This window comes from Hyaena hyaena, unplaced genomic scaffold, assembly GCF_003009895.1.
Source record: "Hyaena hyaena isolate Hyena2069 unplaced genomic scaffold, ASM300989v1 scaffold_678, whole genome shotgun sequence".
Lineage (NCBI taxonomy): Eukaryota > Metazoa > Chordata > Mammalia > Carnivora > Hyaenidae > Hyaena > Hyaena hyaena.
The window spans coordinates 272174-283404 of record NW_024081305.1 but is presented as its reverse complement, the minus strand read 5'-3'; positions in this window follow the sequence as shown (position 1 = coordinate 283404).

The following is an 11231-nucleotide window of genomic DNA, read 5'->3' as shown; positions in this document are numbered from 1 at the left end:
CAAATGGGAATTTACACGAGTTAAATAGCGTTTTCCTCATTGAGTCATATGATCTTTGACAGACGTGACACAAACACATGTAAACACGTGGGCTTTAAACAAGTAGGTGGCATAAATGGAGTCCTGATATTTGCAGTGTCCTGAAATTAATGGATATGCATTAGTTTCACCCACAGTTGCTCTTACAGGGCAACTACCAGGTTCCTTATGTTGGCAGCCTTTTATTATCCTGAGTTTTCTGCATTATTCTGCTGAGTCAGTGGGATTTTCTCCCTAGCCCTCCCAACCCCATGTTCTCTCCCTTCCACGTTTCTTCCTTTCTCTTCATTCCATCTTGTTCCACTGAGCATCATGTGGTCTTAATACCTTACATGGTCTCCTGCCCAGGATGTCTGCTGTTCTTTGCTGAGGCCTCCCACTGGATAGGAGCTGCTGTGTTGTGATCTAGCCTTTCTCTAGAATATGCTTTGGTTTTTTTCCATCACTTGCAGAAGTCTTTTTTCAGTTACATGATCGAGTGAGCCCCCCCCACACACAAATACCAGCACCCAGCCTAATGCCATGCAGCTTCTCATAAGCTGCTTTGTTCCTGTGGGGCTCCTAGCTGTGCCCGTGAGCCTGGCCCGCAAGCCCCTTCTTCCTTCAGGCCTGGACACTCCAGGATCGCTTAGTAACCTCTGAGAAAATGCCCCTCTTGCTTTTGTTCATATTTTGCTACTTACCCTCATACAAACCTTTTCACCCCGTACATGTCAGAAGGGATCCTAGCCCAGTGCTGCCTCAGTGTAACTGTTCTCTTCCTGTCCACAGAGTTTGAGAAAGGGTTCTGCCTTGAGGTCTTTTATTCTTGTTCCCCTCAAAAATACCTCCAAAATGTGTAGTCATTGGGCCAAGTCAGGAAAAATGCCATTAAAGTTCTTACTCGGTGCTTATATCCTCCTATAGGATCTAAAAGCGACTTTCAGCCCCACCCCCCCATGCACCTGCTTTCAAGATACATGTGCTGTGGTGGAGACTTCCCTGTGGGGTCCTCTCAGTCTCCTGACTGTTGGATGGACTGTGGATTCATGACCCCAAAGAGCAAAGCTACCCCATCCCTTATTTTTCCAGCTGCTGAAAGATCGCCATCTCGATTACAGTTGAGAAGCTGTTTTAAGATTAGCAATTCTGAGAACTCACTAAAGGAGTATAATTCTGATTGGTCAGACAGGCATTCAAACAGCCAGCACAATCAGCACGTTCTGATTATCTGCTTATATTCAAAGAAAATAGAATTATCACTGCAGTTAAAACCTTCTAACACAGTCTGCTATTTTAGGGATCAAAGTATTAGATGTGCCCCTTAAGGAATGGTGCTACTAAAAAAGAACTGGAGTTGGCAAGACCTTTCCCTCCCCAGATGTTTCCACGGGCCATTTTGGTGATTCCAAAAACCCTACACTTTATAATGCCATTCACCACCAGCAGCCTCCACTAAAAAGAAAAACAAAAGCAAAAAAAGCCAATTCACCCAAATTTATGAAAGCATGGGTAGTACTTACCCATAAAATTATATTTTTTTGGAAGAAAACCCCAGAAGTTACTCTTCCAGAAAACCAGAGTAAAGGTGTCATTCAAAGTCATAACGCAACAAAAGACAAACATTCAGACCTCCTGAGCATTCAGAGCTCATGATAATAGCAGCTGGCATTGAGCATGTACTATGTGCCAGGCACTGTGCTAAGTGTTCTTCCTGTCTCCTTTATTCTTGAAGATTCACAGACCCTACACTGAGCAGCATCACCTTAATAGAGTCAAGGAAAATCTCCAGTTCGTTCTTTCACGTTAGTGGATGTTATTTGGAGAATGGACTGCAGCATCTGCCTAGCATTGCTCTGAGTGCACTTAACCTATTTCGTTCTCTCCTAAGACAATGCTGGATAATCCCCACCAGCACACTGTCACATTGCTGTCCTCTTTCTGTGCACTTCATTCCCCCTGACACTGAACTAGTGTTACTGTGATGATCTAGACCTCAGAGCATCCCTTCCCCTTGGCCTTTCTCCATGGTTAGTGATGGTAACAAATGCGGTGAATTCAGTGAGGCTGAGCGGTGGTGATGTGAAACCCGTTTCAAACATCCTGTCTCCAGAAGATGAATATGATGAACAGTATGGCTGTCTCATCATCTGCGTGTTGAGGGGAAGTAGAATTTACTAGCACTCCTTGGGTGTAGTTGCAGTGAGTTGAGGCAGAGAGTGTTAAAAACCTCATATACTTCCTGTTTTCCCTCTGTTTAGCTCTTCGAGCATTTTCTTAATGCCTGTTACTGTTAGGCATCCTGCTTCTGCACGGAAGTGTTTTAGCTAAGCCATTCCAACTCGTTCTGCTGCCCCGTCATAGTCATGAGAGGCAGTGGGGCTGAGTCAATACCTTCGGAGGTTTGAGCATTCTCATATTAGTGTCTGCCCTGCATGGAGACAGGTCCAGATTTCGGATCGGCCTAGAACTTCCCAATAAACCACAGTCCGGCAAAGGGGCTAGCTGCCTTAGGATTCAGGTGGCAGCTCAGTGACTATTGTCAGAGGCCTGGGCTCCAAACAGACCGGAGGACTGAACTAAAATTCCATTTTTCTCTCCCCCTCGCTTCTCCAGCTCTTTTCCTCTTGAAAGTAAATGGTTCCCCGGGGCTGTCACTCTCTTCTCGTCCACTCTGTCATGTCATGTCCTAGGCATCCTTGGCGCCCAAGAGAGTGGAAACCACCCCAGGAGGAAGGCCCCAGTTGGAATGGCCCTGTGAGCAGATCCACCAGGTTGACTCTTTGGGGTTGGTGGCCCTGTAATAGGTACCTTGTTTCATTAGCTGGCTACTGGGGTTTTTGATTATTGCCCCCACCAAAAAAAAACAAAAAAAAACAAACCCACCCTGATGTGAAGGGAACAAGGTATGTGTGCCTTCTGTTTAGCTCTTCGTCCAGATTTGGCAACTCTGGTGACAGCCGGGTGCCCCTGAAATTTTGGAATGGAGACATTAACTCCATCTGTGGAAAGAGCATGTGACTCTTACCAACCAGTATGGGTGTCAGATGAGTCACAAGATTTGTGTTGCCTTTATAACTTCCAGCTTCTCACCACTTCCAGGTCAAGTTGAATCTCCGTCTTATTTTCTGGCTTCCTTTAAGCCCAGAAGCCACTCCCCTTTTGTTGCTTTACTGGAACTAAGAGCCCAGCATAAACTTATGAGGGTCATTTTTCCACTTCATCATTCACTGAAGCTATTAAACTGGAAACAAAACGACATTAGTGCTATATTAATGTAAACAGCAGCCACTCTAGTGATATTACATTGAACTCTTTTGTTTTTATGCCAGATTCATGGGTGGGGATAGGCAGTGCATACATTAGAGTGGATTGAACAGAGGTGAGGGCTCAGCTGTGGGCTCCTTTCAAGAGCATTACTGTTAGTGATTTGCCTTGAAAACCACATTTCAATATGTTAGAGTCAGCAAGCCCCTTAATTCTGCATCTCTGAAAATGGGCACCTAAAACCAAAGTTCTTTGGGGGGCAGGGGGAGCTACCCCCTTCAAGTGTCGGCATCTCTGGCAAGGCTTTTCTCAAGGCTCACGGTTTTGCCAGAACGCTCCTCTCGAAAGGGCCTCTTCTTCTCCTAGTAGTTTTTCTCACACAGAAAATAGCAAGTCAGCCCATGCAGTCCTGTGGCCGTGAGTCTAGAGCAGACGGTCCACATGCCTGCTCTCCCCTGATCCGGTCTCCCTGGTCTGCAGAAACAGGGAAGAGCAGAGCCCCTGCTGGGCCCAGCCCCAGTGTCTTCGTCTTTACCCAGGCTGTAAGGTGGGATATTGCCCCTGCCAGATGAGACCAAGAACATCATAGTTGCCTCCCCCGGAAGAGCCCACAGCCTTCTCTGATTCCCCATGGGCTCCCCTCCCTCCTTTCCACGGCCATAGTCACAGCTGGGTGTGCAGTACCTTCCAAGGATACATTTCTAGTTCTGTTTTTTAAGTGCCTAAGCAAGTTACAGACCTCTGGAACCTGCCAGAGAGTCAGCCTGTGCCCTGCCCCCTCCCCTCCCCCTCCCTCCACTTAGCCCTCAAGTATGGGTGCAGATAGCTGCCCCTCTTCAGGGCCCCCAGCGTTCTGCTGGCAGAACAACTACAAGGGCGAGCTTGTGGGCAGGGCAGCATTGGCATTGCCCCGTCAGGCTGGCTCCGTCACTCTGTCCTGCGCTGCTTTTTAAGGGTGTCTCTGTCGGTGGGGTTACGGTCTTGGTTCATAGAGAATGTTAAGGAGCCTGCTTAGCAAAATCTGCAGCTATTGAGTGGGGAAGATTGGGGAGAGCAAGACAGCCTCAGAGCAGAATTCAGTCTTTGTCCACAGCTGGAAAGTGCATCCAGACCCAAGAGGGCAAAGAGTCAGATAATCATAGTTTAAAACATAATGATTCATTTGCCATCATTAATCACTGGAACCCTGGCTGCCTCTCCTTGTCCTCACCCTAGATTTGAGGGATCAGGGTGTCTGCTCACAAGGGCCCAGAAAGGCCATCGTCGCTGGGGGTGAAGCAAGATCAAAAGTGTGTCTTTGAAAATGAGTGTGAGATTATCTGTTCGCTTCTTTTTAAAAGTAATTTAAGTCTGACCTAAATTCGGGGCCTTTATTACGTGGTGGGTGTACGACGGATTATTTTGTGGCTGCACTCTGTTCATATCACGGCACTAAGCAGCGCTCAGATGATTTGTTGGTGCATTAGAAAGTTTTGCAAAATGTACAAATCCATACCAGGCACTTTATTTTCAGTAATAATCCAGCATTTTTGTTCAGACAATGTCATAACCCAGATGGTGGGCATTCATATTTAACAGGTATGGGCAAATTTTCCAGAGGAATCCTTTGGATTGGGATAGAGAAGGTAGGTGGGTTGATGAAAGCGGTCAAATGGGAGAATATTGAATCCGTGGTGGTAATGAAAAGGGAGGCTTCTCTGGAGCGCTTCACCCGAACCCGGGTTCAGGCAGTGCACTGGTGCCCCGTTTTCCAGACGCTAGTGCTGACGGGTTCTACAGGTGCTTGTCAGTTGGCCCATGGAGCGTGCGCGGGAGCACTGCAGAGCAGGGGACGTCAGTGCAGCGAGCGGCACCACAGTCCCCCTTTCTTCTCCGTTACCTGGACCTGAACACCCCGGCGCGCACAGAGTGCTGGGAACTGTTTTCTGTTTCGGAACCACGTGTAGCTTTCTCTTACTGTTGGCTGCAGGCGTGGGAACTTGCTGGTGCAGGTTATAAAGTGGAAAGTGAGGCTGACAGTTGTAATCTGATCAGATACCATGGACCAGATGCCTTGGGACTGCCTGAAAGTCTTTAGCGTCCACCAAATACTCGAGTATCTGCGACGGGCTGTGTGGGGTCCCTGCCAGATGGCTTTGGGGCAGAGTGCCCTTCCCTGCCTTGGCCGTCGTGTGTCTTAGTCTTCATGTTTCCCTTTGGCGTCTCCTGGTCTCTGTCCCCCAGCCTGTGTACCATGTGTCCCTGAGGGGAGTCGCACCTGTGTCTGAGTCTGCTGTAAGGTGTTCAGTCTACCTCAAGGGGTCATCATGGTCAACTCTGTCCCATAGCAATCCTTCTGACATCGCCACACACACTGGAATGTATATCTGCCCCTGGCCCTGGCCCTGCCTTCCCTGTCAGTAACCTCCTGACCCCATCTTTCCTATAATCACCACAAACTCCTAGTGCAAATTGGATGCTGCTTTAAATGTGAAAACAATTGTTCAAAAGCTATAAAACCTGAATGAAAGCTAAAGCTGAATTTATAAGCCTTGTTGCATATGAGCCAAAAGTGCAAAAAGCTCTATATAATGAACTAACCTGCCACTCGTATAAATATAAATATATATAAATATATTAAAATCAGACTGTTCTACAAAATTGTGTATTTGTATTTTTGTGTACGTACAATTTTCTGCTAAGCAGAAGGAGGATGTAGTATAGGATGCTGTGAGAAGAGATTTGGTTTAATCCTATTTCTTTGTTACTTATTTTTGTTAACATCAGATGCCTGTCTTTGTCTTCTCTGTGTATGACACTGTTTGGAAAGCTGCAGTATCTCTCTTCCTTAGGTCCAGAGTCCATTAGAGAATGAAATCTGGGGGTGAGAGAGTTGTCCAGGTCACCAAACATGGTGAGAAGCGGACAGAGCTTGGCTGTCTACTGCCCAGGAGCTGCTCATGGTCCTGAGGCAGCGGTGAGGCAGGGCATGGCCTCTGGGAAGCAGAATCCTGCTTCTAGAAAGCAAGCTCCAAAACAAAAGATTGCCAGATCTCTCTTAACAGAAGTCTCTCCACCGGGTCCATCAGGGAAGGGATGGACCTCTCTGAATGGAGGAACAGGACCTCTTATTTTTGGGCCAGAAGTTTGCCCAGAAAGAAGCAGGGGGCTCTGCGTGGCCATAGTGCCCAGCTCACTGGCTGTCCCTGTGCTCTGTGTCCCTCTTCTGAGTAGTTGCTGCCTTTTTTCAGATCAGGTTACCAAAATGCCTCCCCTCTGTTGAGCTGCTGGCGCTTCGTCACCCAGACCTCCAGCCCCAGTTCCCTGGAGCATCTCAGAACCCACTTTCCCGGTGCTAACACACAAGAGTGGGGTAAAGTGGCTGCCAGTAATGGTCAGAAACCAACCTTCTGGGAGGCCAGGCCGGAAGACAAGCTCTGTGCACCTAGGGCAGTCGGCCCGTCCTCGGGGAAGGCGTCCGGCAGCCCTGGGCCCGGGCCCCGCCCCCGCTGCCCACCCACCTCTCAGCCCCACACAGTCCCTCGTGGCCTGAACCTTCTCTAGGGAGAGCGATACTGCACCTTCACCTGTGGGACTCATATTTATAACAATGTGTAATGACTGTAGCAAAAAGCCCTTGTTTCTAGATGTAAATGGTCAAAGAAACAAGTGCTCTATTGTATTGATTAAAATAGTTCAAATGAGTCCTGTATCATTGTATCTCCTATTCTGGATTAGTGCCTTTTGGACAGTAGACTGTTCTGTAATTAAAATGTAGTATACTGCTTTTTTGTACAGTTTTGTTTTAATAAAACTTTTTTTTAATTTGTGTTTATTTTAGTATTGTACCTATTAGAGAATAAAACGTATAACTGAACAAAGCCTGGCCCAGATTTCTTTGGGTAAGAACGATCATTTGGGAAACTCCCCAACACTGGGTGGCAGCCTCCTGTTTTGGACATCAGTCCCTTTGCCCTTTAAAAAGCAACTGGTGCACCCAGAGGCCAAGGACGCCTGGAAAGGGTTGAGGTGACAGACACTATGTGGTGGAGGGGGAAGCCTGCTCTGGAAAGCCCCAGAACCCATCCACCTCTTGCATGGGGCTCTCGTGCCTTCCCCTTGCTCCCCGGGGCAGAGGGGGGGGCACCCTCACAAGGACCTCAGCATCCTTCCTCCCTTCCCTCTGTCTTCCCACATCTCGGTGTCCCCTGGGGTCCTTGCAGCTTCTCCAAAGCTGAGAAGCTCCACACACTTTCCCTCTCCAGCTCCACGCCGTGTCCCCAGCACCTAACTTTCTTAGCTGTCTTTCCATTTGCAGTGAAAAATGAAAAGGAAGCTGGGGCTTTATTGTTTTTCTTTAAAGACACCCATGTTTGGGAGCAGATTCTTACCCAGGACTCAAGGACAGAGTGCCTAAGTCCCCGCTCACCCCGCAGCCTCAGATTGACTTGTTTTACCCCTCCTCAGAGAAAACCTGAGAAGTAAACGGTTTTCTCTTCTTATCCTACAGAGTTTGGAAGGGCTATGCAAAATTTTAAGTTACCCTGAAATCCTAAGTCATCAAGTAGAAGTGAGCAGGAGATGGGAGAGGGGATACTGAGGACACGGTCTCCTCTTGATCTTCTCTTGGGGCCAAAGCCGCTTTCTGCTTCCTTCGTGCCCGCCTGTCCAGCAGTACCGCCTCCACCTCATCTCCAAGTCCTGCAGACACCGGCCTAGAGGGAACGTCCTCAAACCCTAAAGCCTCTGGGGCCCCTCACGGGGGCACCGTGCTCTCCAGACCTTACTGTGGGACGTGTCAGGACTGTCCGTCTGCGCTGTTCACTACACGAGGGCTGACGCAGAACAAGCACACAAATGTTCACCGAGTGACTCAGCAAGTGAGCAAACGGACTAAACGTGCATAACCACTAGAGCTCATTTTTGGGTCTGAGCAACCGTAACCACCCCACAGTCTTATGCTGTGGGAGTTCTCATAGTGGCTTGAAAAATAGAGATTCATCCTAGGAGCTAGATCAATTCTACATTCAGACTTCTGCCTCAGAACAGGGCAGCTCCCAGCTGCCAAATTTCCGTTAAAATTTGGCAGTACTTACCTCAAAAAACAACCCATCGGCACTTAGGAGTATAAACCAGCCCTGCAAAGACATGCCCTGACTGGTGGCCACCTCCAGCCGGCAAGGACATTGTCCATCAGAGGAGGGCCAAGTGATTCACTGGTGCAGGGCCACCGGGGAGTCCATTTGCCCATGAAAACAGCACACTGGGTGGCCTCACCCCTGCCTGGTGCAGGGCTCCCTGCAGGCAATCAAAGGAGACCTGCTCACCTCCCCAGGGCAGAGGACAGGGCCCAGCACCCCTAGTGCCCTTGTGAACCGTGCTGGGTCCCGACTGGGAGCAACGTCCTGAGGATGCCGGTCTCATGGGGATGAGCAGGAACCAATAACACTGGGTTCCAAGCCTGCAGGGTGTTACCCAGGCCTGCCAGTGTCCATAAGCACTCCTCCCCCAAACGCCTGTTGCAGAACCTTCAAGGGTCAAGCCACTTGTGCAGCAGTGCAAGGAAGTCCTCAGCTCCCAGGTATGGGGTGGATCATGTAGATCAAGGCACATGGTGAGCTGTGGCCTGAGAATTGGGACATCCTGCTCCAGAGAAGGGGACCTTCCCTGCCACCACCAACTTCCTCCTGGCCAGCTGTCTCCCAGTTAGCCAGGAAGCTCCAGTCACCCTGGGTCAAAGGCCATCAGACAGTTTCTATTGGCTCTTGGCTCCTGTAAGAGGGTCTCAACTAAGGGGAATAAGACTTGGCCACAGAACCTGCGGGCCCTCCCTGGTTCTTTAGTCCAAACCACAAGGAATGCAGGGGCCTGGAGAGACATGCACTCAGGGCCCGCTCTTCCCTTGAACCTCCTGTCCTACTCTCAGTCTTGAAAAGTCTTGGAACCCGGGCCACCCCTTGCCCTGTGAGACAGCCTAGAATGAGCCCAAACACCCCTGCCTCAGGTTGGGGGAGGTGAAAGCAATGAGCCCAACCTCAGACATAGGCAAGAAATCATCTGGTTTTATTTAGAGGCTGCTGGTCATACGACGGAAGGGCATATATGGTACAAAAGTACAGAGCTTTAGTTCATTATATAATACAAATCATTAAGTCTTTACAATTCATTACAGAGTCTTTGGAATTTTTAAACTCCCACTTCATGTGCAGCAAATCAAGAGAGTCCCCCCGATCAAAATCATTTCTTTATATGTGAACCTATCATATTTACAAAACTCCGCACATGGAGAAGACGCTCCAAGACCCCCACAAAAGTAGTGTCAGCAGCCTGGCTGAAGCCACGATGGACTTCTCTGAGAGAAAGATACGTGTGGGGACAGTTGAGCCAGCGTCTTGGGCTGCAAGACAGGCTGCACTCACTGTCCCCAGAGTAAGGCACAATAGACAGGTGGCTGCCTTCTCAGGCACTCCCTGTCCAAGATGCAGGCCTACAGGCCGACCTCAGGCAAGTGGATCTAATCTTAGCCAGGAAAATAAATACCCTTGAACTTCTTGTGGGTTTCACATCAGGGAACGTTAAGCCAAGATGAGAAAATGTAAGGAAGTAATGGGGGAATCTAAACACCGTTTAAGCCTTTCAAACTCTTCAAGGGTCCCAGTCACAGCTCAATGGAAGCTCAAATCTCTCACTAAACGCACAAGGCCCTTCGTGGCTGGTCCTAGCCACACGCACTGGCCGTGCTCTCATGCTCCTGCTCCCTCTGACCAGGCTGGGAATCTGGACAGCTGCCCCTCACTGCAGTACCCTGGGGGTGGCGGCCAGTGGTGTTCCCCGCCTGGCCTCTGACATGTCCTGGTGCTGGCTGGGGCCGTTGGGGTGGCCCCAGCATCCATGTGGCCTATCCCTTCATGCTGTCATACCCAGTCCCAGAGCCTGGGACCTGCTGGAACCACATCTCGAATCTTAGGCCTATGAGTAAGATGAGAACAGAAGTGGGTGAGAGGAGCCCCTCCGTCCACCTCCCACAGCCGCGCTCCCAGCAAGACCGCACCTTTGGCCCAATATACGTTGGGCCATGGGGACTGCCTGGGCTATGGCGTTAGTGACCACGTCTACCCACGTCATTGCTTTTCTAGTAACAGGTTAACATGAGTCCATGCTGAGGAGCGAGAGTGAAGGCCATGGACCAGAGCAGGCAGGACTCCCTCAGACTCCCACTGCTCACTCCCGAAGGAGGAGGGCTGCCCCGAGCTGCCCAAGAAGACAGCGACTGCAATGGAGTGACGCCTGCGCTCTGCTTGACCCAGTGACACCCAGGCCTTGAAAGAACGCACAGGTCATAGAGCAAGAAGCCTGGAGGGTTGGGACCGCAAACCCTGTCCCTGTGAGAACCCTGCACAGTCCTCGTGGCTCCCAGGGTGCCCATGGGCCCACAGCTGGGTCAGGAAAGCTAGACTAGCCTCTCCCGGCCCCAGGACAGGCCCAGGGTTGACCCCTCAGCTGCAGTGGCAGCTCGCCAATGACACCAATGGGGCAGACATCTCCCCTCTCACACCCCACAGACAGGGCCCAAAACACACTCCACGGCAGGCGAGGGCTGCCTACCAGACAGCAGCCACAGTAGCAGCTTCCTCCTGTGACCAGTGACGGCCTCCCACCCGGTGGGCAGCCAGGCTGCCCCGGCGGAACCTCTGCTCAGCTGGTCACACTGTCAGCTGCTCCCGCGCTGGGGCAACACTGCTCCCTGGGGAGGCAGGCCTGCAAGGAACGGGGATGGGTGGTGGGGAGTCTCAGGCAGAGGAAAGGGGGAATGTTGGAAAAGCATACCCAGGGGACAGAGGGAAGCCGTGCTGGCTGAGGAGGGGACCTTGGGAGAAAGAGAAGGTGGTCCCGGAACCTCTTCACACCCCAGGCTGGTCCTTTCACGGCTCCTGTGAGTTCCAGCTAATATGACCCCACTCAAGTCT